This window comes from Dipodomys merriami, unplaced genomic scaffold (assembly GCF_024711535.1).
Source record: "Dipodomys merriami isolate MVZ:Mamm:240054 unplaced genomic scaffold, mDipMer1.0.p SCAF_2219, whole genome shotgun sequence".
In the NCBI taxonomy this organism is placed as follows: domain Eukaryota; kingdom Metazoa; phylum Chordata; class Mammalia; order Rodentia; family Heteromyidae; genus Dipodomys; species Dipodomys merriami.
In genome coordinates this window covers 9,917-37,147 of record NW_027203626.1, presented here as the reverse complement: position 1 = coordinate 37,147, position 27,231 = coordinate 9,917, and the positions used below count along the sequence as shown (strand labels likewise).

The window sequence follows — 27,231 nt, the reverse complement described above, 5'->3', positions numbered from 1 at the left end:
CATTGACTTCTCTCTTCTTCTTCTTCTTTGTGTGTGTGTGTGTGTGTGTATGTGTGTGTGTGTGTGTGTGTGTGTGTGTGTGTGTGTGTGTGTGTCCGTCCTGGTGCTGGTTCTAGACCCTTGAACTCTGGAGCCTAGCCACAGTCTCTGAATTTGTTTTTCTTTTATTTTTAATGCTGTTTCTAGGCTTTGTATTCAGGGCCTAGTCCTTGTCCCTGAGTCATTCTTTTGTTGCTGGTGGTGGTGGTCCTAGGGCTTGAACATAGGGCCTGGTCACTTCCTGGGTTTGAAACCAGGGCAGGGCCACTGTGTATGAGGGATTTTGTTGTTCATTTTCCCTCAAAGCAAGCAGTCTCTGTGGCTTGAGCCACACAGATCAACTTCTGGCTTCTTTTACTTTTTTGGCAGTTCATGGAAGATAAAAATCTCATAGAAGATAAGAGTACTGTATCAGCACCTGAAATCTGAGGATTGGGGTTGAAAGCCCAGGCAGGTAAGTCCATAAAACTTATCTCCATTTCATCCCCCAAAGAAAGGAAGTGGCAGAATGCTACCTTTAAGAAAAAAAAATTCTATTTCAACCCCTGGGTTCAACACCCACACCTGATACATACTCACAAATTCCTAAGGGACTTTTCTGCCTGGGTTGCCTTGGAACCCAGATCTTCAAGTTCTGTCTTTTGTGTAGCTTGAGCTCCAGGTATAAACCAGCAATTCTCTTGGCTTTTGTGCTCATCTTCCACTCTGATTTTTATTTGTGTATTTGTATTTAATTGATTAATTAGTAGTAGTCCTACCTGGGCCTGGTCACTGTTATTTTGCTTTTTCATTCAAGGCTGTTGCTTTACCACTTGATCCACAGCTCTACTTCTGGCATTTTTGCTGGTTAGTTGGAGATCAGAGCCTCATGGAATTTCCTGCCCAGGTGGGCTTTTAACCACCATCCTGAGATTTCATGCTCCTAACTGGCATTACATGTCAGCCACCAAAAAGTGCCTGGCTCACTCAATTTTAATATTTTTTTTTTGGTTGGTCATGGGGCTTGAACTCTGGGCCTGGGCGCTATCCCTCAGCTCTTCAGCTCAAGGCTAGTGCTGTACCACTTGAGCCACAGCGCCACTTCCGGCTTTTTTCTTTTTTGCTATATGGTGCTGAGGAATCAAACCCAGGGCCTCATGCATGCAAGGCAAGAGCTCTACCACTGAGCCACCATCCCAGCCCTCAATTTTAATATTCTTAATAGGCTCTTACAGTCTTTTTATTCACATGATGATGATGATGATGATGATGATGATGATGATGATGTGCTGGTCATAGGTTTGAAATCAGGGCATGGGTGCTGTCCATGATCTTCCAGTTGAGCCTCAGCTCAAGTCCTGGACTTTATTCCTTTTTGCTTCTTTCTTGGTGGTTAATTTGAGAGAATTGTCTCATAAAAAACCTTGGCACTACTCAGGAGGTTGAAATCTGAGGATTGTGGTTTCAAGCCAGTCCTGACAAGAAAATCCAAAACACCCTTTTCTTTTTCTTTTTGTTGTTGTTGTTGTAATGACAAAGGTGAGGTGCAGTGGAGTTGCAGTTTCATTAACAGGTAAAAAGGATGTTTGTTTTGGAGCAATAGCCTCCCAAAGTACACTGCCTCCTGACTAGGGATGGTCCACTGATGGTTAGAATGACTTGTCTTCCTTCTATGACCCTATTACCCTGGTAACCGATTGTTTACAAAGATGTGATCCTGACACCTTAGCAACATGAGAAGGGACAATATCATTCCTAGGTTGGGATGAAAACCAAGTGGATCCCCCCATTTGGTGTGCTGTCTCGCTCTGGGGGGCCAGGATGATAGTGCACCCTTCTGTGAAGAAGGAAAATGACTTGAACAATTCTGTACTCTTTGTTCATTTCTGACAGATGAGGGCTGTAGATATATTCATGGACTTATCTAGGGACAAGCAGGGAATTTTCTAGGATCTCCATTGTGTCTAGGAAGGAAGGGCCTCAGGTTTTGCTGCAGAGAGATGCATCCTACAGTGCGGTTGCAGCAGCCCTGGCTTGCTCCAATGCCAGTGATTTCCCAGATCAGCAATATACCTGGACCCAGGAAATGTCACCTTATGCAGATGAAATAACTCTCAGGACATCTGTCCTGATGACCACGGAAGCCTATGCCAGTGCAAGCGACGGTGACACAATGCTGCTCATGTGGCTAGGAGTATGGAAGTGGCACTGGTGTGGATTAGAGGTGTTGGGTAGCACACGTGGTGGATGCTTTCTGCTCTGCCCACCACATGACTAAAGGCAATGCTGGATTCTGTCTAATTTAACTGGGGTCTGGGGGACTGTGGATTTTCTGGGATGCCAAAGCTCCCAGGGGGACATAGGTTGAGCTGGACTAGGTGAAAGGGAGTGAAGGAAACCTCCAGAAAAAAGGAAGTCTTGATTCTCTTTAAAAGTTCCTTTAACGCTTAAATTTTAATCAAAATGGGAACTAAATGGAAAAAGTGATTCTAGATCTCAGTTTCCTGAATAGCTAGCATTACAGGTGTGACACTAGTACCCAGCTCACTCTTTTGTATCTATTGAGTTTATTAGGTTCTAGACACTGTAGCAAGGAAAAAAAGAAAAGCTTTGTTTTGAAGGTCTATGCCTTTGTGTGTGGGGTTGGGGGAGGGTAGGGAATGTATACACATAAATATGTTTAAATATATGATGGAAAAAATATATTGAGTGATGTGCTAGGGAGGAATGTTAGCAATTTGCAGTGATGTATGAGTTCAGAAAAGCCTCATGTGGTAAATGACTTAGAAGAGATCAAGGCAACTCATCCAGGCCCCAGAATCAGGTAGAGTCCTGAGCTCGAAGTATGAGCACCTACACCGGGTCCCCTCCCATTTCTGGAGTTCCCTCCATACAACTGGCCCCTCCCTCTCTCTGCCCAGACCCACCTGGACTCCCATCTACCTCACTTCCTTTTCCCTCAGATCCTCCTGCTACCAGGATAGTGATGGAGGTCATGTGCTCCCTCTTGGGGGAAATATGGCTTCTCTAATAAACCTTGTAATAATCTTTCTCCTTTGCCTTCCTGCTTCTGCATGGTCCCCTTGCATGGATTTTTGTCTAATCCTCTTACATTGGTCACCCCTGTGGGTATAGGCTCCCCAGTGGGTTTGATCCTCCCTCCACTTCGGAAGGAGGTTCAACCAGCTTCCCTGGGACCTTTCCTGAGATCCTATACGCCAGTCACCAGAGGACCACCAAGGTAACTTTCTCCTGACTGAGCGCTCTACCAGCCCATCCAACACTGCTAATTAAGTCCCACTCCAGGCTAAGTGACCAGTTTATCTGAGGTCTGGGTTTCTGATTCTGATATCTCAGTGTAAGGCCACCTGGGCCTCTGTGACTTACTGAGCCCCCCTTCCCCTCATCAGAGCCAAACCTTGGCCAAGTGCCAGGGGCCTACCTTGGCCCAATGACCCATCCTCCATGGCCCAAGGAATACAAATGGACAAACATGAAGACATTCTCCACTGGCAGGGCCACCACCCCCTTTAGGAGCCAACCTGTACTGTGGAGAACACTCTAATATAGGCCCATGGCATCAGGTCCCTTACCATGGGAAGGACACTAAATTTCTTTACATTAAGGCCACCTGGGCCTTGGAGGGCTGCTGAGCCCCTGCAATCAAATTTTGCCCCAAATTTAAAACTCCACTTCTGTGAGTGCTTGGGCAGATAGCTCTGGCTCTCTCTCTCTCCCTCTCTCCCTCTCTTCCTCTCTCCCTCTCCCTCTTCCTCTTTCCCTCTCCCTCTTTCCCTCTCCCTTGTAACTGAAGGTAAAAGTATGGATGAGTTTAAGTTTAAACTCCTCCTCTGTGTTCTGCCTTTGCAGTTTCCCCTCCCCTGCAGTCTCCCCTGTGAGGCGCTCCCCTCTTTTGTGGCCTCCCCCACAAGGCACCCTCACTTCTGCGGCCTCCCAGTGAGGTACACCCCTTTTTGCAGCCTTTTCTGTGAGGCCCCCTCCCCTGAAGGACTTCATCTGTGAGGTCCTCACTGCTCTGCGGGACCCCTCCTCTGCCTTTGTAGTGGGGGTGGAAGCTGAAGCTCCAGTTTTGCCAGAAACAATGCATAAAGCATAAAGTGACTCCATTTAGGGTATCATCTCTTACTCTTTTCCATGGTTTTCCATGGTCAGGACTGACTTTGTCCTGGCCATTGTCTCAACATCCATTGCTGGGATAGCTTGTCCTGGTTGGCATTTACAGTTTGGACTCAAGGCCTGGGCACTGTCCCTGAGTCCTTCTGTTCCAGGCTAATGCTCTACTACTTAGAGTCACAATGCCACTTTCAGCCTTTGGCTGGATAGTCCTGGTTCTGTGCTGATTAGTAGGGAGATGGAGTTTTAGAAGGATTTTTTTTTTTGTGCCCAGGATGGCTTTGAACTTTCTTACAAAAGCTCTTTTTATTTCCAGTTAAAGCAACAAGGAGATCAATGAGATGGAGCTTACCTATAACTTGTTCACAATTGACTAACAATTACTTGTCAGAGATTTTTAAAAGAAAGCCCAGTAGATGCTTTTAACCTGAGACTGATTGGCACTCTAAGTACGGCCCACTGCCTCTGGGTAGCCTGTTTAAAGTGGCTTATAGACAACATTTAACCTATAACAAATGTACAGGCCTTTTCTTGGGCTACAGCAACATAGCCTGTTTAACACCCTGGTTTATAAAAGCATTTTCTGTCTGGCAGAGGAATGCCTACCTATGTAGGCCTTTAGACAGATCTCAATAGGAACATAATCTCAGCTCTACAAGCTTTTCAACAGATGAATTTAACCAGCTCAAAAGTTACTGCCAATTAGGACTTTGAGCAGATACAGGGGTTTGGAGATTTACATTCTACAATCTTAGCTTTTACTACCCACTATCACAGATCTCTGGAAAGTTTTGCCCAGTTAGACCAACATGGGTGATAGGCATGTTTACAAACTTATCTTTCCATGACCTTCTGGCTTGATCAATTTTTTGGAGGACCAAGCTCAAGTAACTCAGGACCTGATACCACTTTTGTCATCCAAACATTTGTTTGCAATTGCCTCTGGATATTTTAACAATATCAGGGTCCCTGGAGTGCCTTTCTTATGTTGGGATAAATACATCTTTGGCATTTTCCTTGGTCAGTCGCTGGACTTGAACTCAGGGTTTGAGTGCTGTCCCTCAGCTCTCCAGCTCAGGACTAGCACTTGGCCACTTTAAACTCCAAAACAACTCAGCTTTGAGCACTCTGTTGGCAGATTAGAGATGACAATCTCACAGGGACTTTAGTCTGCCTGTGCCTGGACTGGCTTCGAACTGCAGATCAGTGAGTTTTTTTGTTTTTTTTTTTTACAGTCACTTTTACTCCAACTAAAAGCAACAAAGATGGTCATTGGAAGTAGTTTTATAAGCATGGTTTTACTTATTAAATTACATTTGACAAACTTGTCCTATCTTTTACTGTGGGCCTTCCGGCAACTGTTACAAAAAATTTTAGGGGCAAACTAGAATAATCCTATTTTTTTTTTTTTTTACTTTGAAATAAACCTTTAGGAAAATTTTATCTTTTAAACTTGTCTGGGAGGCCAGCCACTCTCCACAACTTCTCAAATTTTTACAAGGGGGATGTCATTTTAAATCCATTTTGTAAAGTTATTTTAATTTGCATTTAAATGCATCATTGAAACACTGGGCTGTATATTCTTTGCCTGTAGGCTGTCCTGTGGGCAGTGAATAGAAAGAGTGGCCATTTTTTTTTCTGCAGTCTGAGTTACCTTTAGGAATTTACCTCCAATTGTAAAATAGTATAGAAATCAATTTCTATCCTTTGCTCATACACCCCGTATGGTCTAACTTCTGGTGATGAACATTTACAGAACCAAATATCTAATGTGGCTTGTGTTTTACCCTTAATTAACAGGCTTTTGGTCATGTGAGATGCAAGGCCAGAGTCTGAGAGAGACTGTGGCATCTCCCAGCATGTATAGACTGTTGCACCTCCTGTTGGTAACCTGCAATATTTCTACATATACTGGTTAGAGACCTGGTTTACACTGGCTTTTGCAGGCTGGTGCCACTGGTTTAGGCAGCTGTGCCTGAGCATAGTTACTCTGGTCCCTTGATCTTAATTGAAGTTGATCAGCACACAGGGGAGAAAACAGAGAATGAAACCCTTAGCTTTAGTTTACTAGCCATGGTCAGTGTACAATAGTTAACTCTTAGCATAGATGGACATAGGAATGACATAATTCACAGCCAACTTAGTTACCAATTTCATTTACTTTGTAAAGGACATTGTCTTTTTTAAGTCCTTTTCCAAGGTCTTTTAAAACTGCCTGTTTTTTCTTTGGCTTAGTCAGGTCACAAAGTTTTAAAGCAATTTAGATTAATTCACAGCTTCCATTGACAAAGATTTTTAGTAGGCAGAGTAACCTTGAAACCATAATCACTTACATATAGTCGAATAAGACACAGACAGACATGTTTGTGCACAGATTATAGAGCGTGCTTAGATTTTAAAATAGACTTTTAAAGTTTTGAAATTTTAGTGGAACTACTTTTCTAATTATGATGGAACCATGTGGTCAGTTTAAAATACAAAACTTTGCCAACAAGAAACCTAGTGAACAGGAGGCAATAGGAACATACACTTGGCCTAGCATAATGGCACCACAGGACAGGGGAGGGGGAAAGGGTAGTACCAAGCTGAAGTACCAAGAGGCCAATTTGGCACATCCACCACTTGCTCAATGCTAGAGAGAAGATTAATACACTTTTGGTAATATCCAAACTTGTTGGCCTTTATTTCGGGGAGTTTAGACTTAAACTCACCCATTTTCTATCTAATGAGTAGAAACAAGCAATTACTGGTTACATTCTTCCAGGGCTTAACCAAAGCGTTTAGCATATGAAATACTTGTGAAAGAGGTTACAAGCAGGTAATTTTGGCAAGAGGCAGAGTTTAAGGGGAGGGGGAGAGAGAGAGAGAGAGCTACTTGCTCAAGCACTCTCAGAAGTGGAGTTTTAAATGTGGGGCCAAATTTAACTGATGGGGACTCAACAGCCCTCCAAGTCCAGGTGGCCTTAATGTAAAGAAATTTAGTGTCCTTCCCATGGTAAGTGATCTGAAGCCATGTGCCTAGAGTAGAGTGTCCTCTGCAGTGCAGGTTGGCTCCTAAATAGGTGGTGGCCCCACCAGTGGAGACTGTCCTTATGTTGGTCCAAGGTGGGTCCTTGGGCCATGGTAGGCCCCTAGTGGCTAATTCCAGCACTTGGCCAAGTTTTTGGTCAGATGGTGAGGGTGGGGCTCAGTTAGCCCAGAAAGGCTCAGGTGGCCTTACCACTGATATTGGAATCAGAAACCCCGACCTCGGACAAACTTGTCACTTACCCTGGAGTGGGAATTAATTAGTGGGGCTGGATGGGCTGGTAGAGCACTCAGTCAGGAGAAAGTTACCTTGATGGTCCTCTGGTGACTGGAGTGAAGGATCTCAGAATAGGTCCCAGGGCAGCTGTTTGAACTCCCTTCTGAAGTGCAGGGGGAGCAAATGCACTGGGGAACCTATCCCAGTATGGAGCCACCAGTGAAAGAGGATCAGACACATCCATCCTATGGGACCATGCAGAGGCAGGCAGGCAAAGGAGAAAGATTATTACAAGGTTTATTAGAGGAGCCATATTTCCCCCAAGAGGGAGCACATGACCTCCATCATCATCCTGGTAGCAAAAGTATCTGAGAGAAAAGGAAGTGAGGTAGATGGGAGTTCAGGTGGGTCTGGGTGGAGAGAGGGAGAGGCCAGTTGTATGGAGGGAACTCCAGAAATGAGAGGGGGCCCAGATGAGGGTGGAGCTGAGGACCAAAGGTGAGCGATCTACAAACTGCAGTTCAAAGCCAGTCCAGGCAGAGAAAGATTATCATCTCTAACTAGCCAGCAGAGTGCCAAAAAAGCGGGCAGAGTTGCTTTGGAGTCCGAAGTGGCAAAGTGCAATCCTTGCACTGGAGAGCTGAAAAACAGCACTCAGGCACTAAGTTCAAGTCCAGTGACCAAGGGAAATGTCAAGGTTGCGTTTACCCTAACATAGAAAGAGGCACTCCTGGGACTTTGGCAATAATGTTTGGCTCTTCTAAAATTGATCAGAGCTTGAGGTCATGGCAAGCTACTTTATAAGCATGCATAACTGGGCAAGAACTTGTCAACCATTTGTAATAGTTGGCTGTAAAAGGCTGAGGTTGTGAAATGTGGGGAATAGCTTAAATCCAAACTGCTCTGTATGTGCTTAAAACCCTAATTGGCAGAAAATTCTGGGCTGACACTAACCAAATAAATTTGTTTAAGAATAAAATATGAAATTGTTAGGACCAGATCAAAAGTAAACAGATAGGGTATTAATTAGAACAATGAAGGAGAAAATTCAAATTTAACTGAGACAAATAAGTCCCAGGTAAGCAGAGAAACATTGGTATAAACACCAAAATAAAACAAAATTGTGGTCTGATAATTACTAAAAAGATCATTTATATCAGGATTTAGACCAAATGTTAAATTTTCAAAGATAAGGGCTTAAGTAGAGAGTTACGCACCAGGAGCTACACTAAACATCTGTATTCCAAAGGATGGCCTGCCTGTTCCACCTAGGCTATTTGAGGAGCTAAACAATGCTTTCGCCCATTTGGGGAGGTAATGTTTTCCTAGGATTTCAAGGTAAGACTTGTCCCACCTCCAGGCCTTGAAGCTGGGTGCAATGCCCCCATCTCCAGCCTAGATACCAGGATGTCTACAGGCAGTTGTGTGGACTCAACCACCCTATTTGCCTTGATGCAATTTGTAATCACTAACTGTTAGTTCTGCTTTTATAAATTGTTTGTCAATTACAAAACTGCCACTGAACACCTACAAGTGGAACTTCTTATGGATCTTACCTTTAAACATCCTAGACTATTTAAATCTTTTACAAACCAAAGTACTAAACAGGCTATGCTGCTAAAGCCCCCCCCCAAAAGGGTCCATACAGTTATGAAAAGTTAAAAAATTATGCCTAAACTCTAGTTTGGAATAAAATGTAATTAGTAAAAAGTTGTCACCTTGACAAACTACCCCACACCATATTCTAAAAGCCAGTGTACAATCAGAAAAATATTAGGGGAGTTTACTAAAGTTAGTCCCTAGGTAAAACTTCTTTAATCAACCTGTGTAGACTAATGCCAACTGTTTACACACCCATAAAACATTTAAGCTTCAATTATTAAAAAAACAAAAAAGGGGAATCCCCAAGGGAAACTTTTGCCTTAACCTTATTTACTCTAAATGTTTAAAATTTCACTCAAAGTGATCCTTTCACTAAAGCTGAAAAGCATTTTATCCCTCTAGCACCACCTCACTATCTATTCCCATATGGTTTAAACAATTTAATCAATGAAGACTAAGACTAATGCCCCATAAGGGAAAACAGTGTTTCTATCATTCCAGATGGATCCACTGGCAACATCTGGGTCCCTTTTTGACTCATTCGACCTCCAGAGAAGCAAAAACAACACAACACAATCCTGAGGAAGATCTAGTACGCAGCTTTGCAGACCTAAGCTTGAAGTCCCGAGGAAGCCATCATCCTTATCTTAAGAAAACCAGCTTGACCCCACCAACATGGGGTCAGAATAAGTGTTGACACAAGACCGAAGCCACCCTGGTCAGTACAAAAACCCCTAGAATACCTGAATATCTGTTTTGGCCATGATTGCACTGCTTGTGAATACTTCTGCAGTGAGTAGTGAACATGCATATTGGGCCTATGTCCCTCACCGACCATTGTTAAAATTAGTGGATTAGCTAGACCAAGGTCCGGTGGTGTATACAAATGACAGCACGTATTTTCCTCCACCATGGGATCATGCAGACCCTACTCATCCAGGTGAGGAAGGAATACCTCATATTATTTCCTTAGGATTTGAGTCTTTACCACTGTGTTTAGGGACATCACCTTGCTTACCAACCAGAAGACAGGTATGGGCATACATCTTGCCTGATGATAAAATCAACAATCATATGGGGCTATTCAGCACAATTTCCTTAAATTTTATTGGTAAGGATCATTCTTATACAAATAAGACTGGGCGACCACCTAACCTAGTATGCCAGGACATTAATTATTGAATTTTGTTTATGTTTCTATTCAGTGGTCTCAGTGTCAAAACCCTAGAGGAAAGATTATACAGCATAATGATAACATCTCATTTATAGATTGAGGTCCTCATGGATGTTTCATTGCCAATTATTCTGAAAAGCATGTTGGTGATTGGTATACTAATAATTCTTCTGATGGTGACGTCTATACAATGGAGTTATAAATCATGTAGAACCCATTGGCTTGCTCACCTGACATGATGGAGGCCTTGTGCCTCGTAGGCCACATATGAATTTCAGGGGACACTTAGGGCCTGAGCAGTGGCATTTATAAAACTTGCCACCCAATTTTATACAACCCAGAATTGGATTGGTCACTTTACTAGGGCCCATGAGGCAAATTATACATTTTACAGGAACCATTCTTCTACTGTACAGGGTTGTATTAAACTTTCCTATGTACTAGCCCACAGGGACAGTGTCAATCAATGAGAACCCACGCAGCCTGGACTCTTTACATGCTTAAATCATACTATTTCTTTTAATATGCCTTCTCAGTCTCTCCTGATATTAAGATTTCGCTTAGGGGTCTGGGTGCCTGTTAACCTCACCCGACCTTGGCAGGAGAGCCCCACTGTTGGTTTGTTGACAGGAGTCTTCCAGCAACTGCTGAAGAGAACTAGGAGATTCCTGAGTCTGAGTGTAGCTGTGATCCTTGAAATGACTGCTATCATCATGACTGCTGCAACTGCCGGAGTGGCCCTGCATTCCTCCATCCAAACCAAGGACTTTGTAGAGAAGTGGCTGGACTGTCACCAGCTATGGACTCATCAGCACAATATTAAACAGGACATTGATTCCCGTCTGAACACCCTGCAACACACGGTGCAGTGGATGGGAGACCAGATAATTGATCTGCAGAAACAGCTAACCTTCAAGTGTGATTAGAGCTCAATAAACTGTGCATCACTCCTACTTGATTCAACACTTCTAACATTACTTGGCAGGGACTTCACTACCACCTGCCGGTCTTGCAAGGAAATTTGACTTGGGACATCCACTAGTTACAGCAGGAAGTCATTGAGACTTTCTTGGCACAACTCCCTGGGGTGGGATATGAAGGTCTGGCTGAGGAATTGCATCTGTGCTAAACCAATTGGACCCTCATACCTGGTGGCACAGTTTTACCCATAGTGTTTCTACAGGATTGATTGCATTATGTCTTGTCAAGATATTGCTGTCTACATTCCAAAATAGTTTCTGCAAATCCCTTCTGCAAAGGATCTCTTGCTTACGGTTGTACTTAAACAAACAAAAAAGGGGGGAGATGTCAGAGGCATCAACCGGCATAACCCCATCTGTTGCTGTTTCCACAGCGGGATCTGGGAACACGATGTGTGGTATAGGCAAGAAGGGACTACACCATGTGGGTATAGACAAAATTTATTGGAACATCACATGCTTATATACAGCACACAAGCAGGAGAAGTAAATCTTCAGTCAGGGGCAGAGAGTTAAACAGTTTTATGGGAGCACAGACAATGAGAGTTTAAACAGAAAAAGCTAATCCTTGTCAACAAATGTGGAGCAGTTCCACTAATCAAGGTTGTAAAAGTAGGTAAAGCACAGGTGATTACACATGGGGGGGGGTCTCCACGCATTGTTCTACGTGGTTAAGTAGATGAAGCAGGAATGGTACTTTGAGCAAACCATTACCTGAGTCTTGCACCGGGGCAGAACCTTTGCCCAGCATGGAGGAAAGGGTGTCCCTTCCTCCCTGAGAAGAATTGGAAGTGGTCCTGTGGCTCAGGTGGTAGGGCACTTGCTTTCAGCTGAAGAGCTGAGGGACAGCGTCCAGGCCCAGAGTTCAAGCCCCACAACCAACACAAATAAATAAATTGGAAGGAAGGGATGCATGCCTGTATGCACCCTCAGGGCACAAAGGTGCTCAGATGGGGTTTTGCAGGCCTATGCCTCCAACACCCATATGAACCCCTCTCCTTCTGCTCCCACTCCAACTCCCAGATCTTAGGCAGATTGGGTGGAAGGGGGCTGTGTCAGTCCTGGAGTTTTTCTCCGCCTCTGGCTGTGCCTGAGCAGCTGCAGGAGCCCTGGCCCATGCTGCACGAGGCAGCAACACCTGCTGCAGTCGCTGCTGCAAGTTTGGCCATTTGGCTCCACTCCTGCCTGGTTGCCCTGACACTGGAGGAGTCTCGCTGGCTCCTTTGCTGTTTCACACTGCACCTCCAGCCTAGGGATGAGCCCAGGAAGCTCGGCGCTGGAGCCTTTGAGGCCTGAGGTCAGCCGCTGGAGGGATTTGGAGGGGCTGCCCAGTCTGCAGGGTCTGGCCTGAGGAGCCTGTGCCCCAGCCATGGCTGCTTGCTGCTTCTCACTGCCGCTCAGAAGAAGCGGCGGCGGCGCTGGCCTGTAGCTGGCTTGCTTGCTCCCTCCGAGGCTCTTATAGTTGTGTTACTGGCAGAACAATATCCCAACTGCTCTAGTACTATTTTATTGTATTTTAAAAATAAAAGACTTCATGGGCCCCATAAGTGCTTTATAAAATATGACTGGCAGCCGCTATTTAAATAAATGTGAGAATTCAGGAGTTTTTCTTTTATCTTCCTAAGTGATTTTTTTTTGTCTGTCTTGGGACTTGAACTCTGGGCCTGGGTACTGCTGTCCCTTAGCTCTTCAGCTAAAGGCTAGCACTCTACCACTTGAGCCACAGGACCACTTAGGTTTTCTGGTGGTTTATTGGAGATAAGAGTCTCATGGTCTTTTCTGCACTGGTTGGCTTTGAATCTCGATCCTCAGATCTCAGGTTCCTGAGTGGCTAGGATTACAGGCAGGAGCCACTTGTGCCCAGCTCTAAGTGATCATTTTAAAGGCTAAGCATAATAGATCACTCCTGTAGTACCATCTACTTGGGAGGCATAGATTGAGAGGACTGCAATCCAAGACCAACCCAGGCAAAAATTGAGATCTGATCACAATCATCAAGGTGGGCTGATTCCAATAATCTCAGCTAGATGGGAGGCTGGTCCTGGGATGGGAAGAAAACAGGATGCCCTAACTTAAAAACTAAAGTACAAAAAGGCCGTGGTGTGGATTAAGAGTTAAACACCTGCCTAAGCATGAAATCCTTTGTATAAACCCTAGTACTGAGAAAAGGAGGGAGGGAGGAAAGCAGGAAGGGATATAGGGGAGGGAGAGAGATGTTATTTCATTAATTTTACATTTTTCCTAACACCATTCATTTTGAGTTTCTTTTTTTTTATTCGAAAGTTTTTTATTTGCTTTCAAGCGATTGTTTATGACACATTCATAAGCATTTTGAGTTTCTTTTGCTCAAGACTAGCACTCTGCCACTCAAGCCTCAGTACCACTTCCAGCCTTTTCTCTTTATGTGGTACTGAGGAACCAAACCCAGGACTTCAGGTATGTGCTAGGCCAGCACTCTATTACTAAGCCACATTCCCAGTCCTTCTTTTATTTTGTAAGATGAGGTTTGGTTTTGTGTTCTTCTCTTGGCATGGAACTTAGGCTAGTCTCAACCTAACTTCTGACTCAGCCTCCTAAATTCAGAGATTGCAAACATAGACCACCATACTCAGCTCAGGATTCCTTTGAGAGAATCATCTTTTCAGAGACAGAGTTATTCTGTCTTCCTTGGATTGGATGGCCTTTTGCTTTTGGCATTGTGTTAATCCCATTTCTTGTCCTGATATATTTCTCCTTCTAGATCAATAGAAAATTTTCAGCTTCCCAACTTGAAGCCTATTTGTGTCATCGAATAATATCACAAAACTTGTGAATATCATTACCTGGCATCATGGGCATGCCAGCCAGCTAAAACTCAGCTATCAGATGGGCTTGGGCTTCAACAATGCAGGCATTTCTCTGCATAATCTGAAAACTGTCATAGATAATGTTGGTTTATTCCATCCTGTTTTCAGCTGCTTGCCATTCTGAGCTTTGTATGTTTTTGCTTTCTTTTATTTATTTATTTATTTTTTGAGTCATAGGCCTTGATCTCTGGGCTTGGCTTGGGTGATGTCCCTGAGCTTTTCAACTCAAGGCTAGCACTCTATGACTTGAGCCACAGAGCCACTTCTGGTTTTCTGGTGGTTTATAGGAGATAGGCATCTCACGGACTTTCCTCCCTGGGCTGGCTTTGAACCACGATCCTCAGATCTCAGACTTCTAAGTAGCTAGGATTACAGGTGTGAGCCACCTGTACCCGGCCCTGACTGAATCTTGAAAAGAGAAGACAGGAATAGGTCAAGAGACACACAGTATCAAAATGGGGATGGGAGGGATCGAGAGTCCTGACTGAGCAGTGGATCCATATAAAGTCTGATCAGACTTACTCCAAACATGAAGGAACATCTTCAGTCTGGATGTGGGATGCCTATAAACATTGTCAGGGACATGAAAGGAGCAGGGTTGGGATGAAGGTTTTAGGGAGCACTGTGGGATGAAGTGTCATTAAAAACTCAGCTCTGGGGCTGGGAAGTTGGCTCAGTGGTAGAGCGCTTGCCTTGCATGCCTGAGGCCCTGGGTTCGATTCTTCAGCACCACATAAGCAAAATGGAAAGCCGGAAGTGGCGCTGTGGCTCAAGTGGTAGAGCACTAGCCTTGAGCTGAAGAGCTGAGGGACAGGGCACAGGCCCAGAGTTCAGGCCCGACAACCGGACCCTCCCCCCCAAAATAAAACTCTCAGTTCTGACAGCACAGATCAAGTGTATGTCGTGGGAGTCCCCTGTTGTGCTGTGGCAATGCTCTTCCTGTGTATGTCTGCCTAGAGGGGGAGGTGTTTGCTCCTCATTTGTTATTAATTCTAGAGGACAGAGGAGCCCCATGAGTCCAGTAAACAGATGCTTTCTGGCAGCTTCTCACAGTGTTTCCTCCAGGCAGCACCAGCCTCTTTACTTGCTCTGATGAGGCAGCTGCATATGGGTCTGCAGGAATTTCTTGTCAAGAAATTAGAGAGTCATTCATTCATTACTCTAGAACAAAGAGTGGCAATGCCTAACTATAGGTTGCTTTGTTATTCCAATGTGTGTGCTACTGGCACTGGCTTGTCTCTTCAGTCTGCACAGGCTCAAGACAATACTATAGTCAGCTCGGACACACCAGCTTACACCCAGTCACTACTCAGAATGTGATGCCAAAGCTACTCCTGGTAATAGATGACAAGGCTGTTTAAATCAGAATAAGATCACAGCAGAATGCACTACGATATCTTTTTGCTCCTCTGATTTAACAGCTTCTAAGCTAGTGTTTCCTGGCTTCCTATCCTTGTGGCCTAGTATGAGAGCCATCTAGGTTGTTGCAATGCATCAGCCAGGAGAAGGGTGTCTATAGTCAGAGTATGACACAAAACATAGCATCTGTGGTGAGGTTAGACTTGGTGTTGGATTATAATTAAGCTCTTGCTGCAAAGCTGGGAACCATGGAAATGGACTGCCATTGTGAAATGGACATGGGATAATTTAGGAGACAACAAGGATCTGAGTAGCTCTCACCTGTAATCCTAGCTACTCAGGATGCTGTGATCTGAGTACTGAGGTTCAGAGACAACCTAGGCACAAATATCAGATAGTTTCTTTCTTCCAATTAACTAGCAAAAACTGGAACTAGAGCTGTGGCTGAAGTACTAGCCATAAGAAAAAGAGCTAAGGGTCAGCACTGAGCACATGCTAGCATGAAAAAAATGAGAAAGACATAAGAAGGGAAATTACAAGGGAAATTACAAGAAACTTACTGTGAACAATTAGACCTCTAATTATCTTTCTTTTTATTAGCAAGTATTGGTTGTACAAGAAGGAGGTTGTGAAGTTCCCATACATGGATACAATTTATCACAGTCATACCCCCTCCATCACCTACCCAGTCTTATTTCCAGTTAACACTAAAAAGCCAGAAGCAGTGAGGTAGCTCAAGTGGAAGAGTCCCAGCCTTGAGCAAAAAACTGAAGTGACATTACCAGGTCCTGAGTTGAAGCCCTACTACAAGGACCACCACACCCAACAAAAATAAAACATTCCATGGGAATGAATGTAGATCTTGTAACATACAACTACAGAAAATAGTAATGTCTGGCATTGAGCTCCCTTAAATTATAAATAACATGAGGAAACAAAGGTCCAAAGTCTTTTTGAATAGCATTTTATTTTCTGAGGATAACAGAATAACAAGACATTGTTATTGTCTGTTCTGTCACATGGTGTTAGATATAAGTATGGGATACTCTGCAGGAAGAACCTCTGTGCAACTTCTGAGGAAACAGAAGTTGGCTGTTCTTTTAAGGGTGAAGGAAATACTTTGTATCTTTTGATGGCTGTGAATCTATGGGAAATCATCAACCAATTAAAAAACTAGATATAGTTATAGAATTATATCATCTTATAATAAGAAAGGTCATTAAAGGCACTTTAAAACTAAACAAAGAGGGGCTGGGAAGGTGTCTGAATGGTAGAGTGCTTGCCTCACATGCATGAGGCCCTGGGTTCAATTCCTCAGAACCACATAAGCAGAAAAACAGAAAGTGGTACTGTGGCTCAAGTGGTAGAGCACTAGCCTTGAGCTGAAAAGCTGAGGGACAGCTCCCAGGCCCTTTGTTCAGACCCCATGGCCAACAAAATACATACATACATACATACTTACATAAACTAAGAATAAGAACTTTAAGAGAGTAAACTAATAGAAATGGAATATAACTTAAATAGCAATCTACAAATTTATACTGTTAAATTCATTGAGTATTTAAACAAATGGGGAAATTCAATTCTTTCCCATAATAGATTGTTAACTGAAGAATATAATTTGAGTGAGGGAATTTTGTGTAGATGCCTATTACATATCATCTAATAGAAATGCCATGTAAGCCAGAACACATAAGCCTCCCACAGGACATAGTGCTGTCTGAAAATGAACTCATGGAAAAATGGTACAAAACCTCGTTCAGAAGTCATACTAAACTTTTTCTGTGTATATGCTGATCCTGGGGTTAGAACTGAGGGCTTGGGTGCTGTCTTTGAGCTAATTTTGCTCAGGACTAGTGCTGTGCCACTTGAGTCACAGCACCACTTCCAGGAGTGTTTTAGTAGTTTTTTGGAGATGAGTCTCATGGACTTTCTTTCATGGGCTGGCTTCAAACATTGGTCCTCAGATCTCCACCTCCTGAGCAGCTAAGGCTATAGGCATGATCCAGCAGTGCTGGGCTCCAAACTGACAATTTTCTCTCAAGAAATATCACTTCACACTGAAATAGTGAATCCAAATAGCTCATAATGGAACAAGGAATAATATTTCCAGAGCAACCTATAGTGGATCTATTCGCATATACTGTGACAGATACCAAATGTTCCCAAATCAAATCTACCCTAACCATTTTTCTCTCATAGACCCTTCTTAAAGCAATTTCAGCAGGTTTTGTTAGTTTGTTTTGTGCTTATTCTAGGTCTTGAACTCGGGGCCTGAGTACCATATCTATGCTCCTTTTGCTTAATCTTAGCATGCTACCACATGAGCTACAACCCATTTCCTTTCTTTTGGTAGTTTTTTGGAGATAAGACTCACTGATTTTTCCTGCTTACAACCTTCTGAATAGATAGGATTAAAGTTGTGAGCCACTTTCCCCCACCTTCATTGTTTACTTTTTTAGGAGCACATAAAGTACTTCCACCACATTTGTCCATTTGCCCTTCCCCTCACAATGCTACCCCCACCAAAAACCTTATAATAGCTTTCTTAATCCCTTGATTAAAGTAAACTAAGCAAAGAGACAATTAAAAATGATATGCTATGTCTTAGGTTGCCTTGATCTTAGCAGAGTATCACTTCAAGTTAAAAACTGATTAACAAAAATTAAAGAAAAATACCGAGGAGACTCAAAATTAAACAAAGTAAATCCTAATCTTCAAGTTTCAGGTCTCCAAGTAAAAGGAAAGCAGAAAATGTTGTTGCGAGTTCCAGGTAACCAGTGAGGCTTGATAGTCAAATGTGATGTGTGATCCTGAAGTCTGAGGGGAGTATGAGCAGTACTAATGTATAAGTGTTTAAAATCCCTCACTTCAATGGTTATGCTAGGGTGAAGTTGAGAATATCCTTGTTCAAGGTTTTGGGTATCATCATATTTATGACTTCATGAAATCCCATAACATCATGATGCCTCTTCCTGAAAATTCATTGAGTAATCCTAGCTACTCAGAAGGCTGAGATCTGAGCATCATGGTTCAGTTATCTCCAATTAATCACCAAAAAGATGGAAGTGGAGCTGCAGCTCAAGTGGAAAATCACTAACCTTGAGGGGGAAAAAAAGCAAACAAGAACAGATTCTAAGCCCTGAGTTCAAGCCCTAGGAGTGGGGGTGGGGGGAGTTTGATTGAGAAGGAAGACAAAAGACAGTCAAAGCCAAGAGTAAAGTAGCTCCTAAGAGTTCAGAGATTACAACCTAGAATGCCTTTAACCAAGGATGCTTGTCTTAGTTGGGTTTTTCTTATTGTGATTTTTTTTTTTGGGTCCAGTCGTGGGGCCTGAACTCTGGGCCTGAGCGCTGTCCCTCAGCTCTTCAGCTCAAGGCTAGTGCTCTACCACTTGAGCCACAGCGCCACTTCCGGGTTTTTTTCTTTTTGCTTATGTGGTGCTGAGGAATCGAACCCAGGGCCTCATGCATGCAAGGCAAGTGCTCTACCACTGAGCCAACTTCCTAGCCCCTTATTGTGATTTTTTTTATAGGCAAACAGCATTGAACTGGAGAAAAAAATAGCTTTCTCAACCTAAACAAAATGTCAAAATGAAGAAAAAGCCTATCTTGCGCAAGCCTATAAGGCAGGAGTTACTTGAGGGGAATGAAGAAAGCCTAAAGAAGAGCTCAGCATCCCAGAGAATGGTGTGTCAGACCAGGAAGGCAAAGAGGAGGACCAGGAGCCAGAATCATCATGTGACCTCAATTCTGTGGATATGTGCAAAGTCATGTGTTCACTCACTAACTCTTAGGATTTTGTCATGGCTAGGACACTAAACTTGCTCCTTACTCAAATTTTCCCTTTCATCTGCTTGATCTCAAAACTTCTTAACTTGGGCGGCATTTTTTGTGCTTTTGAAAATTTTATTATTTCTCAAAAACAGCCTTTGAAGTGTTAAAAGGACATCTGGGTGAATAAAGTGGAAATATTCGAGTTTTGTTAAAAAAAAAAAAAAGAAGACCATGGGAAGAGGTGTAATAAGAATAGTCTCTTCCGTGGGAAAAGTCTTAGCAGTTTTACCTTCAGCTCCATCTGTAAGAAACCATTAACATTCTCTATTAGTAGTTATTATTTGTATAATTAAATTTGCAATTGGCACTTGATGATCCAAATATTAAGTACCATGTCCCCTGAGCAAAGTTTAGGTTGTCTGATATAAAGTTGAAGAGCCTACAAGTTTAAATTTTTCTTTAATATAATAAGTAACAGACTATTTTTCAAAATCTACTTGGTTTGGCAAACTTGAATTGCTAGGCCTGGTAATACTTTTCATTGTAGGAACAACTAGTTTTTCTACATAGCTCTTACCCTATACCCTGATGCCCTACTCTGCTTTGTTAGCCTTGTCCAATACTTTGGGATGTAGTCCTTTGGTTTATTTTTATCATTCTAAAGCTAGTCTCTATCATCATAGATATGTCAGAATTGGCATGTTGGTCTAAATATCTGGGAATAAATCTATTTCTTCCACTGTTCTCCCCACAGACATCTTTAGGTAGAAAAATGTTGTTTCCTGCTCTTTGCCTTAGCACCATCTTCCTAGAAAAAACAGCACCATGAGAGCCAAGTAGAGGAAGTGAATGCGCAGGCTGAAGGGCAAAAGAAGAAAGATGAGGCAGAGGTCTAAGTAAACCAGTCTGTGCACCCATCGAGGCCAGAGGAGCAGGAGGAATAAGGAATGCCATAGGCTGGGACACTGAGATGCTGGACTGCATGCCGCTGTGATTTCCCAGTGGATCCAGAACTTTCATTGCCAAGATCATCTCTGAAAGACACACCTTGCTCATAACCAAGCATCCCCTGATGGTCCTGTGCCCCAGACCTGTGACATTCTGGACTAGTTCTGTTCATAGTTGTGGCCAAGTGTGACACATGTACAATAAACCATCTCTTTTGCTGTTGCAAGAAAAAAAAGGAAAGAAAAATGTTGTTTCCTTATTGAAAATTCACCCATTTCAAATATTTTGTGGAAGTTTCTTTTTTATTTATTGTTTTTTGTTTTTTGGATTTTGTTTTTTGTTTTGTCAGTCATGGGACTTTAATTCTGGGCCTAAGCACCGTCCCTCGTTCTTCAGCTCAAGGCTAGCACTCTACTACTTGAGCCACAGTGCCACTTCTGGTTTTCTGAGTAGTTTATTGAGATAAGAGTCTCAGGGACTTTCCTGCCTGGGCTGGCTTTGAACCATAATCCTCAGATCTCAACCTCTTGAGTAGCTAGGATTGCAGGCTTGAGCCACCGGTATCTGACTGGAAGATTTTTATATGTGGATTTATGGAGGGGTGTATTTGTTTTCTACTCTTCAAACCATTATTTAATGACCATTATTTTGGTATTGAGCAATTTTATTATTTCAATTTGGGGCATTGCTTTATTTTGTTTTGTTTTTGCCCATAATGGTATTTGAAATCAGGGGCTCATACTCACCTTACTTGAACCACTGCTCAAGTCCAGCTCTTTGCTTGTTGAAGATGGAGTTGCAGACTTTTCTGCCTGGCCTGGCTTTGAATCACCATTCTCCAGATCTTAGCCTCCTAATTAAATTTTATGTGTTCAATAGTGTGGAATATAAGCCAGGCATGGGAAGCTAACAACTATAATCCTAGCTACTCAGGAGACTGAGATGTGAAGTCAATCCCAAACATAAAAGTTTGTAAGTCTCTCAACTCTAACAAACTTCTCAGAAAAGGCTAGAAGTGGTGCCATGGCTCAGGTGGTAGAATGCTAGCTTTGAGCAGAAGAAGCTCAAGACAGCACCTAATCCCTGAGTTCAAGCCTCTGCCTGTTGGGGTGGGGGGCAGAAGATTGGGTTTCAAACAGTCAATTGGAAACTCTTCTTCCCAACATTTCATGACCAGTCTTCCCTCTCCTCATTCATAAAGGCCACAGTATTACAGGTTTTCTACCAGAGGCATAGAAACTGGTAATATTAAGTGCTTTTTGTTTTACATTCAATTCACTTTGGAACTTTAAAAAACTTCTATAACTTATAATAAAGATTTATACTACTGAAAATTAACTGATTTTTTGAAAAGCATAGAAAAAAAATCTTTGTCAAGGGTCCCAGTGGATACTAAGGAACATTATTGGGAAATTTTTACTTGGTTGCTTGTCTGTTGCATCATTTAAACACATGTGGAATTTGGGGTTTTTCAGCATTTTACCACCAAATCTTCAACAAACTACATTGCCTCATTGGATTTTGCTTCAAAAGTTATAAAATATTTTGACATGTTTTTGGTTTGGTCTTTTGGGGATTTTGGCTTTTGGAGTGCTAGTGGGCCAGTACGTAGGCTTGAACGGAGGTCTGGTATCTTGCTTAGATTATTTTGCTCAATGCAGTCACTGTGTCATTTAAGTCACATTTCCACTTCTGGCTTTTTGCTACTTAATTGAAATAAGAATCTTGAGGATTTGTTTCCTTGGGTTGGCATCAAACTGTGATCTTCAGATCCCACCTTCATGAGCAGCTGAAATTACAAGTATGAGCCAAACCCTGGATATATTGTACTACCTATAAAACCAAAAGATGGACAAAATTCGGAAGCAAGTGTGTATGATATGTATTTTACATAATTATATAGACAAATATAACCATGTAAGTGTGTGTGTGTGTGTGTGTGTGTGTGTGTGTGTGTGTGATTTTAAATGTGTAGAGGGAAATGAAGATGTATTGAGGAAAGATTTCACCTAGGTTTTTTCACAGACTGGGCTACAATACAGTCATCATCCCATCCATCTGCATCCTTACCTAAGATATGCACATCCTGTGGTGGTATCATGGTTATTTTTTGTGTGTGAGCGCCACTACCGGGGCTTGGATTCAGGGCCTGGATGTTGTCCCTTAACTTTTGTTGTTGTTGCAAGGCTGGTAGTCTGCCTTTTGAACCACAGCTCAGCTTTCTGTCTTTTGCTGGTTAATTGGAGGTAAGGGTCTTTTTGCATGGGTTGGCTTTGAACTGGGATCCTAAGATCTCAGCCTTCTGAGTAGCTAGGATTACAGGCCTGAGCCTCCAGTGTCTAGCTTTTCATTATTACTTTTACAACCTACATACTCATACACATCCCTTGCATCAAAAAATCTGACAGTTCAGGCTAACTGACAAGATGTGAGGAAAGATGGCTGAGTGGATAAGTTTCCAAATGGGCATCTAGCCATATTAATATCATTTTGGTAGGTAACTTATCCTTTAGTGAGCACATATTTCCTCTTTCACTCTTTCTTTAGAAGTCAGTGAAATGTTTTTGATATATCTTTCAAATATTATCTCCCAAACAGGATATAATATTTTAATATATTTGACAATATTTCAGATGGGGGGTCTTGGTTGTCTGAAGCTCTGTGGGAAGAAGGCATCCAGCTGGGCTGTGAGCACAGAGCTGATGTTTCCAATCTGCTGGTTGCAGAGAAAAAGGTTTTCTTCCTGGGCAGGCTTTGAATCCAGACCCTCTGCTTTCAGGCTTCTGAGGATTGCAAGCATATAGCACCACCAACTGGCTCATTTTAGAAGCCTTAGTTGCTTTTCATTCATCCCATTTTTCCTGCAAGGTTGATGTAGGCAGCCTGGTTGTACCTCATGATAAAGTGATTTTTATAATACTTTGCCTCTGTCATTTCTGAAACTTATTTCCTCAGTACTGGGTATATGAAGTTGATCTAAACCCAGTAGCATTTTCCTTCTGAGATGTTAGGTAGCTTATTTAAATCATTTATTCTTTGCTTTGGCAAACAATCAAGATGTTTCTGTAAAACCCAATTTCATGAGAGTATTATAGTTAGAAATTATCATATGCACACTTCAGTATAGTCTATGCTTTTTTATTGATTGATTGATTGATTGATTTAGGTCAGTCATGGGCTTGAACTCTGGGCCTAAGCGCTTTCCTTAAGCTCTTCAGCTCAAGGCTAGTGCTCCACCTCTTGAGCTACAGCACCACTTCCAGTTTTCTGATGGTTTATTGGAGATAAGAGTTTCACGGAGTTACCTTCCCAGGCTGGTTTTAAACCATGATCCCCAGATCTCAGCCTCCTAAGTAGCTAGGATTACAGGCATGAGCCACGAGTGCCTGGCAGTCTCTGCTTTTATAAACTTATAAGATTGGGTGGAAGAATGGTGATTGTTGAATTAATTTAGTAACTATTCTATAGATTTTAATCCTTAAGGCTTATTAACTCAAAAAGGCATTAAATACATTCAGAATAGTGGAATGTGGCAAGTACTGATTTGATGTATGTGGACAAATGATCAGATTTCTTATGATTACTAAAAAGATTTCTTCAAATTTCCAGTGAGAGGCTGCTGTGCTAACTGGGAGGAGACAGTGGTGATGCTGGAGCTCTGAAAACTGGCTATGAAGCAGAATTTCAGACGAGAGCATTTGCTAAGGATATAATTTCCAAGGCTCAGACCAAATATATTGAACTAGATTGCCCAATGATGAACAACGGGGCACATTTTGTTTGTTGGTTTGTCTTGTGAAGATTTAAATTTTGAGCCTGGGTACTGTCCCTTAGTGTTTTTGTTCTAGGCTAATGTTCTACCTCTTGAACCACAGCATCACTTCCAGATTTTTGGTGGTTAATTGAAAGTCAGTCTTACCAAATTTCCTCTTTGGGCTTGCTTCAAACCTCATCCTCAGATATTGGCCTTGGGGGTAGTTAGGATTCCAGGTATGAGCCACCAGTACCCGGCTAGCACCACATTTTAAAAGTATTCTCTAGGTTAGTCCGGTGTGTCTGGTTACAATTTAAGAACATTGGTTCTGGTGGGTCATGTCAGATTTAGAGTAAAATCAGAACTTTTCTTCCTGTAACAAGTAGCACACAATATCTAATTTATTCCTGTCTTCATCTCTGATCTCTTTCTTCTTCCTTGTTCCAGTCCTTCCTTGTTCCATGAACCTCAGCATGTCAGTGCTGTCTTCCTTTTCTTAAACAAGTCAGGTCCATTCCCACCATTGGGGATGTACTTGCTGTTCTTGCTACCTGGAACATCTGCCCCCAGAAAATTGCATGGATGATGGCCCTGCTTTCAGATCAAATGTCCCCTCCTCAGGGATGTCTCTTCCTATCCCCACTGTGAAATTGTACCCACAATACCACAATGACATTGTGATTATGATTTCTGGTTTTCTTCTCAGCATGAAATAGGCATGGAGGCAGCCACATTCACTTCTTTTTCTCCAACCCCTGCAACAGTGCTCAGGAGCCTTAGCATGGGAATGAGCCTGTCCCAGCTCAAGTAATCCTAGTTACCAGTCAGGACAGCTCATCAAGCTGTAGCCTGGTGTCTAGCAGTCATTTCCTCTCATGCTTTGTGCCTCTCTATGTAACTGAGTCCACCTCAGGGCCAGATCAGTGCCTGAAATTTATCTGCTGCCATGGCAAAAGTATCTGTGATGTCATAGAAGTTATGGCCATTGTTTTGTGAAGCTGTGAGGACACCCACCCCCATAAAAGGTCACCCAGACAGGGATCTCCCATGCCCAGGAGTACATTCAAAAGTTCAGCAACCAAACCATCCCTCGCCCCCTGATGCACTCAGTGTGTTTCCATTCTTTAAAAAAGAAAAGAAAAATTCAAGACATGCCTTTGATGATTTGTCACAGAATTATTGAAACATAGTATATAATTTTATGTGAGTATTTGTAAGACTTTGTCCATCTCTGGAGCCATTGGCATATTTATATGTCTTTGCAGCTTGGGAACAAAAATAAGCTTTAATTCAGCATAGTCAGAGACTATAGTTCAGAAGGCTCTTTTGAGACCTTTTTGGAGGGAATGCTATCTTTCCATCTACAGGTGGCCATCTTGGTACAGGAATTGAGTAGATTATCATAGGGTAAGAAGCTTGTCCTTATTTCTACTGACTTTTCTCTGGGGTCAGGGAGGGTGATCCCACGGCATATGTGTCTTTGCTATCCTGGAGGGACCCAGACTTCCTCTCAAAGTCTAATGCCATGATGGTAAAAGAGGCTAAAACTCAGAACCCACCTTCCTATACAACTAGGGTTATAGGCCTGGACCTTGTACATACAACTCATAGCTCTTTTTTGGTACATAATGTGGTCAACTTAATTATATTCACTTTGTAGATAGATGCACAAATGTATATACACATGTATTTATTCATCTATTTATAAACAGTGTTATATCTACACACACAAATATATATTTATATAATTATAATCAAAGTTATATCACCACTTTCCCCAATAATGTTTTACACTAGTTTGTGAAAAAATACCCCTGAGACTAAAAATGTTAAATGCTCTTATAGTTTGAAAAAATCATATTCAATCTTATATAATATATTATATATAATATAGTGTAAAGAATATAACATGTATTTACATATAACTAATTTAATTATGGATTTCCTTCCTGATTAATTATGGAACCATGTAGACAACGATAATTATCTAAATCTAAATCTATTTTACTGTTGTCAGGAAATACATTATTATAATAAGGCTTGGAAAATTCACATTGGTGAGTTACAAAGTTTCAATAATTAAAATATACAACTAGGATGATGATAAAAACAAAATAATAGAAAAAGGAAGAATGGGAGCTTGTGGGAAGAAAAAACCTCCACAACCCAAACCTCCACAACCCATGCCTTTTTCCCCCAAAATCTTTAGAGACTTAATATATTGGAATCAACACTTACAAGCTCTACCCAAACAGAAAACAATCACAAATTTAGAATTCAGCTATTCTAGTCTCAATCCATGCCTTCTGTCAGACAAGCAAGTATTCATCAGCAATCTCCTTTTTTAAAAAAAAAAAATTCATGTGTATGAATCTTCTCCATTAACAATTTGATATACCAGAATTTGTTCAGAGTAGGTACTTGTGGCTCACACCCGTACTCCTAGCTACTCAAGACTGACATGGAAGGAAAACATTTGGCTTGTCATTCTTTAATGACAGAAGGGAAGCTCAGATGTGTTTAGTATGTAAAAGACCCTTAGTTCGTTACTCAGAAGCATAATAAAGAAATGGAAAGGAAGAAAAAGGGCAGAAATATATGTATATGTTCCATTGGGTAGGTGTGTGTACATATGTGTCTGTCTATATGTACATAGGCATACATATCCTTTAAAATGTGAATTGTATTGAATGTTTCCATTTTAATCCCCCTTTCTATCCTCTCCCTGCCCTGTACCTGCCATTACCTCTGATTTCACTGTTAGTTCCCTACTTTTGTCCATCTGGAGTCTGTCCAACCGCTTTTCTGGTGGACCTCTTGACATCAATCATTCATTTTCCTAAATTTTACAGATATGACATGCAATGTAACTATTTTAGAAATGATAGTGAGGGACAACTTCAAAAAATCAATTTCATGTATGCTGGAGACTCACCTGTAATCTAAGTTCTGAGGATGCTAGGATTCAAAGTCAGCCAGGACAGAAAAGCCTGTATAACTCCATCATATTCGCTTAATCAGTCAAAAACAGGAAATGGAGCAATAGCCAAATTGTAAAAAAAAAAAAAATACTGTAAACCGAAGAAGAATCTTATAAGAAAAGCAATATATGCTGACCTCTGCAATTATGGAGTTGGGAGCATTTTGTGAGCCTCCAAGACTTGAGTTCTAATCCCAGTACCAGAGCAACAACAGCAACAAAAACCATTTTCTATTACCAAAATAATCCTGACAATTAATAACCTAAGTTGGTAATGTGTATTTAGTCCAGACGATGCTTAACCAGACTCAAGGGTAAATAGACTGAATTAGGAAAATTGAGTCAGAACTGGAGCTAAGGAAATAATACAAAAATAAAGGACTAAAATCTGAAATTAAAATTTAAACAAAATTATA

The 27,231-nt window shown here is 41.9% G+C and overlaps 1 long non-coding RNA gene across 4 annotated transcripts in view; it reads left to right on the top strand.

The window, feature by feature from the left end:
- The window catches only part of LOC138835011 (uncharacterized), a 31,895-nt gene extending 11,532 nt beyond the window's left edge, over positions 1-20,363 (top strand). For 3 of the 4 annotated variants that reach the window (XR_011374337.1, XR_011374336.1, XR_011374338.1), the window contains 3 exons: positions 409-493; positions 9,500-9,716; positions 10,803-12,767. This is a non-coding gene — a long non-coding RNA (uncharacterized lncRNA). Of the gene's footprint in view, positions 1-408; positions 494-9,499; positions 9,717-10,802; positions 12,768-19,887 lie in introns of those variants that run through there. The other variant, XR_011374339.1, reaches the window with a different exon arrangement.
- The last annotated feature ends 6,868 nt before the right edge of the window (positions 20,364-27,231 follow it).